Source organism: Acomys minous (genome assembly GCF_964271855.1).
Source record: "Acomys minous genome assembly, chromosome: 16".
Classification (NCBI taxonomy): domain Eukaryota; kingdom Metazoa; phylum Chordata; class Mammalia; order Rodentia; family Muridae; genus Acomys; species Acomys minous.
Window position 1 is genome coordinate 27,469,131 of NC_140498.1, and position 7,877 is coordinate 27,477,007.

General features: G+C 42.9%; 1 protein-coding gene across 5 annotated transcripts in view; it reads right to left on the reverse strand.

The window, feature by feature from the left end:
- Positions 1–6,105, reverse strand: part of ATP10B (ATPase phospholipid transporting 10B (putative)) — a 287,746-nt gene extending 281,641 nt beyond the window's left edge. For all 5 annotated transcript variants that reach the window (XM_084762456.1, XM_084762451.1, XM_084762452.1 and 2 more), the window contains exon 1: positions 5,788–6,105. The gene's annotated coding sequence lies outside the window, so the exon portion shown is untranslated. The remainder of the gene's footprint in view (positions 1–5,787) is intronic.
- Positions 6,106–7,877: the final 1,772 nt, after the last annotated feature.

Below are 7,877 nucleotides of genomic sequence, written 5' to 3' on the forward strand. Positions count from 1 at the left end.
GCAGGTCGAGCAGGCTGTGTGAAGCAAGCCAGTAAGCAGCACCCCTGCAGTGCCTCTGCATCAGCTACTGCCTCCAGGTTCCAGCTCTGCATGAGTTCCTGTCCCTGATTTCCTTTGGTGATGAACAGCTATGTAAGAGTGCAAGATAAATAAACTCTTTTGTCCCCAAATTGTTTTTTGGTCATGGTGTTTCATCACAGCAATGGCAACCCTGACTAAAACAGTTCATGATCACACAGGAAGTAAAGAGGGCATGGCTATGCTTTAGATTTATCTGCCTCTCTCTACATTTTTGCATAAACATCACTTATAAGAGAAGGAAAAATTATGATACACAGTCATGCTTTTAAAAATGATGGTACTCAAAGGGTAGTCTTCAAGCTAAAATGCCAATTATTTTAACTATTTCACCACAGTAGAAATAGGCTATATGCTCTGCCATGAAAACCCAGCTTATCACTAAGCCATGCTTAAAGGAGAACAAGGAAGAAAACAGAAATTGAAAGAAAAAAAAAGCAGGAATATTACAATTTAAAGAGTAAGGGTAGGCCTTGGGTTTCCTTGGAGAGAGAAATTCTACCCTCGTTCTCACATCATCTTGTGATTAAAGAGTTGGAGGGAAGTCATGCTGAACAGGCAAGGAGCTCAGCCATGTCTAGAACAAGAGGCAAAGGAAAATAAACAGACTTACTCTACCGGGTGGGGCAAAGCCAGAAGGACCCAGGGAAACAGGCAAGACATGTTTGTGCACAGCCTGCCCCATAAGGCAGCCAGCAGGACCGGTTTTTCCAAGGCTAATCTGTAATGTGCTATCAAACCATCTCTGGAGGGTGATTCAAGCTAGAGCAATCTGTGGCTGCAGCTGAGCCCAGAGGTGAAGCACATGTGCTGGGTTAAAGATCACACAGGCTTCTGAGGTTTATGCCCTCAGAATGAAGTTGCCGGCTCTCAGCCAGGTGACCTTGACTGAGTTTGTGTGACCCCCTAGGCTTCAGATTCCCCTAAAATATGGAGGATCAGATGGATGAGAGCCTCTGCCAGGAAGTGGCTGAGTTAAGATTACCTGTGGTAATTAAATCCACACACAGCAAACATTCAGTAAAAAAGCAGCTATTCCCAATTATTACAATTAGCGCTTGGGGATTACCATAAAACTCTGTATGTTGCATGGAGATTTCAGGACAAGTGGCCTCTCCTGGCCATGGGGCCCTGGCGTCCTGGCAGGAGCAAGTGTGGGGAGGGACTTAGTAAAACAGCCTGGTTTTAAGTGGTAATTATGGTTACCAGAGCACATAACCGTCTTTCACCAGACTAGGGAAGACGTACGGGCAATTTCTTTTAACACCAGTATTGGAGTGACAACTCCAGAGATTTAATAGTAATAGACTTGAGCCATGTGGGGCAATGCTATCATAGAGCTAGAAGAATGTTGCTTTGAAAATCATGTCCATCACGCCTCACCCTTGATCCTGGCAGCAGGAGCTCCATTGATTGCCTGTAGTGAATGAACTTTTACCCCAAAGCTAGGCTAGCTGTCTGGCCTTGGAGAGAGTTCTAGACAGAGGAGAAAGCTCTGACGCCTTAGGTCCACAGCTTATTTGCAACCAGTTGCTTCACTAGGACCCCTCAGTGACACAAGACTAGTAAAGTGCCTGCAGGTTCGTCAGGTTTTTTTGACTACATATTTTGTCAAATTAGATTCTCAAAGCAATTTATCTCCTTGGAACCTTCACTGAAATACAGTATATAAGAGGGCAGGCCCTGGATTAAGTCCAACAGACTAGTTGGAAGTTTTCTTCTAGTCATTTGACCTGATTATTAATCAGTTTTCAAATGTGGAAATCAATGGTGATAGGGCCTGTCTCATGGAATATTAATGGAAAAGTAGCAGACACAGACATCTGAGAGATCATTACACTGGATATCGCACATGCCTGTGCATGTGTACATATATATGCACAATACATGTATGTATATAGTACGTAGCCCCATATATTACACATTACTCATATGGATAGCTTATGTAACCCTACAGCATCCCTAGGAAAGAGGTTCATTATTTACTTTCACTTCAGGACAGCAACTAAAGACACAGAGTGACTGAAACATTGATTCAGTATCACACAGTTAAGGACTGACAAAGCCAGGCACCAAAACCCATAAATTTATACTTTTTAACCACTATGATAAGGTATCTTGAGCACATTAGATAACATGAAACAAACCCCTCCATCAGTGCCGTGTATGAAGCAGCAATTAATAAATAATGATTAACATTATTAGCTATTACTCCTAGGCCCCACTGTAGGATTAAAGCATCTTACAAATTCTAAAGGCTTAGAAACTTAAAAATGGTTCGGTTTCACACTGCACAGGCTGCATATTCTATGGCTGGGCTGACTTTCAGGGTCCCCTTTGAAAGATGCACTGTTTATCTTTATGGAACCATTTGCCAATTTATTAAAGGTTACAATGATACTCCCAGAGAAAAGGAGTTTCCAAACCTTGGCAAACAAGACGAGAGTGGGGCGTGGTGATAATTTCCGACAATTATCTTTGGCATTGACTCTTTGGCTGACACCCTGCATAGAGAGGAGTTCTAGGTGGTACTTACAGTAGACTGTGGCGTGCCTTCCTGGATGTGTAGAAACACAGGCTCTTGTATTAGGCTGTGCACGTTCAGCTCTGGACTCTCTATCTTACTCTATCATCGTATTCCACTCTCCAAATCTCACAATCTCTTTATCCTAAAACTAAAGCAGGAGGCATTGACACTAAATAAGGTCATTCAAGGAGAGTCTGAAGAACCTAGAAATGTCTCAACAAGGTATCACTGGCACTTCTGCCCTTACTGTCACCATGGCACCATTGAAAAGGGATTACTTAGACACCGACTGTAATTTCTTTCTCATGTCACAACATGGCTTTTTCACTCCCTACTTCCCCCAGAAAACAATAGGACTCAGGCTTGGATCCTGATTCAAACATTTATTTTCTTGATTAAAAAGTTATTTTCTAAAATTCTGCAAATCAAGAATTATACAAGGGGACAGAATGGAACAACATAAGCAATGTCTTAAAAAACAGAATCACAGAACCAGCCAGAGAATTGGCTGTCTCTTAAATCAACCAGTCTAGGGCCAGGGCTGGTGCTGGCAACACTTAACATCCATTACAATGAAGAACATGGAAGTGCACACAGGGACCCATAAAACCCAGCAGTCTGTGAAATGGTGCCAGCCACGGTTTCTGCATGCCAGAAACAGAACTCTGCAGGATTCTCTTATGCTTTTCTGAAAAGTAAGTATACTAGGTGTTAATTAAGTTATGTGATTTGATTTTTGAGGTAACAGTCTCAGACAAGGAATCTTGGATGGAAGTCTCTCTGATAGACTGCTTTTGCCATTGCAACCTTTCTGCAAGCAAAGTTAAAAAAAAAAAAAAACCCAACACTTTCCCCTGTGTACACTCTGCTCTCCATCTCTTGCTGAGCTGGGAGCGTGAGAGGGAGAGAGAGAGAGATTGTGATGGCTCCTAATCACTGTCCCGAAAAATACTCGGGAAAGCACTTCCATCACTTGAAGTTCACCTGCCTTACCTGCTCTTAGAAATACGGCTTTCATTCCACCCGCACAGAGCAGAAATAGGGAGAAATGGAGGCACCAGTTTCAGAGAGCAGCAGAACTCACACAAAGTCCCTTCATCCTCAGGTCTCAAATATAATCCTCTCGTCATCCTAAAAACGATGGACACTCCCAAAGCATCTGACATAGGAGGGAGGTGGATGTGAGTTTCAGTGGTATCTTGGCAGAGCAGGATGTATATACTCTATGACATCTCATATATTGGCATGACAAATACCCAGGCAATGCTGAGGCCCCTTCCACCTCTCCTATCTAGAAGGGCAAACTGCCTGTCGTGAGTCATAGGTTATCAAGCTGACTTGCGAAGCCAGTCTTTCTGCTCCTGGTTGTTTCTCATGGAACAAAGTCTAGTTGGTGCTTTTTTTTTTTTAACCACTTTTCTTGTGTTACCTGAGAATGGAACCAGCTATTCTTTGAGGTGACAAAATTCCTTCAGTTTCTAGAGGTATACAGTTGTCTCCTTTTGGGTGAGTGTGCAAGCTAGTAATCTATATATCTCCTTATGTTTCCTGTTATCCACTCTCCCACTAAATATTAACATGGAATCTGCTGTTAATAGCAATACTGCTTAGCTCCTAAGGATTTGGTAATGCCCAGTGGGTAAAAAGAGATGGGTTTTTGTGTTTGTTAAACTCATTTACCACTAGGGCAATGGTTCCCAACTTTCGTAATGCCGTGACACGTTAATACAGTTCCTCATATTGTGGTAACCTTAAACCATAAAAATTATTTCATTGCTACTTCATAACAGCAATTTTGCTATGGTTATGAGTCCGTCCTAACGTAAACAACTAATAAGGGATTCTTGTGGGGGTTGCGACCTACAAGCTGAGAACCACGGCGATAGTATCGACAATTAAAAACGGGAACGGCGTAAGAGTGATAAGCATTACGGAAACAATGAACAGGAGAGGGGACTGCATTTTAGATGCTGCGATCTGAATAACCAACATCTGAGCTGAAACCTAGTGGAAAGAGGATTGGGAAGACGTGTATAAGTCCTGTGGAGCGACACAGGCTAGCCAGCATAACTGATTTACCACGATCAGAGACTAGAGAGTAGGTAAGCTCTGGGAGTGTCTATTAACTATGCTCTAGTGGTGAGATTTAATTCTAGCTGCCCCCAGGATGCCTATGTAGTCACCAGCTCTCCCTTTCTCAAACGAATTTTCTTTGCCTTTTCTATTTCCAGGTCTACGGTTTCCAGACTAGCGCCCTACCTCAGCTGCACGGCCTCAGTGTTCTTGATGCCGTAAATCACGTGGCCTACATCATTCTGACCACAGGCTGCCAATGACCTCCACATGCACAGGAAAGGGTCACAGAAGCCCGAGTCGGTTCTAAGTTGGTGGATGTGACTGGAAACAGGATGCTGCTATCACTTTGTTTCTACCAGCAGAAGGACTCTTTACAAACTCGAGCTGTCCTGTACCAGCACTGTGCACTGTGAAGCTGGAAGGCCACTGGTTAAAGGCAGCCTCATCAGTGCAAATGCAGAGGACATGGACTTTGTAATGAAAGAAGGCTAACTTCAGTTAGCATCCTTGAGTTTCACCTGCATTGCCCGTAATTTCAGCTATAAGCAACACCTACCCTTATAGGCTTGCAATAATATACAACATATTTCGTAGTCATGCTTTGCATGTGATGAGACTTAATCATTCAACCGGACTTCACCATTATTAATTTTAGCATACACTATAACACTTAGGGTTTTTGTTTGTTTGTTTTTTTTGTTTTTTTTTCAAACATTCATTTCTCTCAACATACTATAATAAGCATTTGTAAAGAGACCTGAAATAGTAAAAGCATTGTGTTATATAGGCCCTTCACACAGGTAACTCACTTATCAACAGTAGGTAGCAAGGGCAGAGGTGAGTGCCTAGGCCTGCCTGTTCATTAATGTGAAGAAAATCTACCCACAACATCACATCTGCAATAGCTCTCAAAGCAGGTACCGATATGCCCAGGGCCTGATAGCTTGGGCCAACAACTGCTGAGGCAGACAGAGGAACTACTGGTGGATACAACTCTAGCCCCAAGACCAAGGACTCGTATGTCAGTTGAAGCTTGCAACTTCAGACCAGCAAGCAATGGGAGAGTTGAAGACGAAGCAGTACCACCTTTTGCCCCTCAGTCTTACCTCCTCCCTCCTGGGTGCAGCAAGATCCAGGCTATGGCAGATGTCAGCACTCCATGCCATTCTTTATTCTGCTGGGGAATCAGGAAGCAAGACCTGGTATCACTCCCAGGTATGCCATCAAATAGGAGTGGTAAGGAGAACTGCTTTTTTAAGTCTCTTGCTGGAGGCAGACCAGCCCCAACCACTTCTACAAGTTCAGCCTTCAATTTTGTACACCTGAGCACAATTCCGCCTTCCTGATTAACTTTGGTCTCTTGTGGCCTGCTGCAGAAACCTGCCAAGTCCCACCCTCCTTCATCCATTCTTGGCTCACTTCCAGTCCCAGTACTTCCTCCCTTCTCTGCCTTCTTGGCTCCTGGCAGGACCGGCCTAACCAGTTCTGTTCCTCAGAGAGGCTACTTTAGCAGGGCGGTTAGCTGATACCTGGTTGGCCTTGGTCCCCACCAGCCTGCACAGAGTCCTGTGTTTCATTTTTCTAGAGAGCCCTTTGGTTGGCCAGAGAACTTACAACTTTGGCCAGACCATGGGGAAAAATGAAGACTTTCCAATTTGGGCAGCATGTTTAGGCAATAGTGAGCATGTCATGGCTAGATATCAGGATTTGGGGGTTTTCCGCCCAGCAGCTGCCACAGGTGGCCTTCAATCCAGCCTAAGGAGGCTCCGCCTGTAGTGTCAAGCCCAGCTATTCTTGCACCCTTGTTTTCAGATTATTCTCAGCAGAGACCATGAGCAACAAGTCTGCCTAACATGGCTCCATATGTAGCCTCTGACCTTAATGGCTGGTCCACAGAACACATAGGTGGTCCTTAAAGAAGTAAATCAATCTCTCAAAGTATCTTTATCTCACATATCTTTATCTGCATTGGTGTTTTGTCCACATGTGTGTCTGTGTAAGAGTGTTGGATCCCCTGGAGTTAGAATTACAGACAATTGTGAGCTGTCTTGTGGGTGCCGGGGATGGAACTCAGGTCCTCTTGAAAAGCACCCAGTGCCTTTAACCTCTCATCCGTGTCTCCATTCCCAACCCCTCTCTCCACATATCTTCAATATAGTACTTGAAGTCCTAGCTGGAGCAATAAGACAACTAGAGAAGATCAAGGGGATACAAATTGGAAAGGAAGAAGTCAAAGTATCTCTGTTCACAGACGATATAATAGTGTACATAAGTGACCCTCAAGATTCTACCTGAGAACTCCTACAACTGATAAACACCTTCAGCTAAGTATTTAACTAATTTAACTAAAATTAACTTTAAAAACCTGTAGCCCACCTGTATACAAACAGTAATTAGGGCAACAATACCTTTCATAATAGCCACAAATAATATAAAATATCTTGGTGTAACTCTAACTAAGCAAAGAAAGACCCCTATGACAAGAACTTCAAGTCTCTGATGAGATAAATTGAAGAAGACATCAGAAGAGGGAATGGTCTCCCATGCTCATGGATTGGTAGGATTAACATAGTAAAATTGGGCATCGTACCAAAAGCAATCTACTGATGCAATGCAATTCCCATCAAAATTTCATAAAATTCTTTAAAGACCCTCAAAGAACAGTTTTCAACTCTCTATGGAAAAACAAAAAACCCAGAATAGCCAAAACAATCTTGTACAATAAAAGATTTTCTGGAAGTATCTCCATCCCTGATTTCAAGCTGTACTACAGCATGTGTTGCATGGTGCTGACACAGAAATAGACAGGTTAATCAATGGAATCAAATAGGAGACCCATAAATGAGCCCATACATGTATGGATACTTGAAATTTTGACAAAGAAGCCAGCTATTCAACTCCTGGGCATGTACTCAAAAGATGCTCCATCATACCACAAGGGCACTTGCTCAGCTATGTTTATAGCAGCTTTATTTGTAATAGCCAGAAACTGGAAGCAAACCCAGATATCCTTCAATTGAAGAATGGATCAAGAACCTGTGGCACATTTACACAATGGAACACTACTTAGCTATTAAAAAACAAGGAAATCTTGAAATTTGCAGGCAAATGGATGAACTAGAAAAGATCATTCTGAGTGAAGTAGCAAAGACCCAGAAAGACACACATAGTATTGCCTTGCTTATAAGTGGAAATT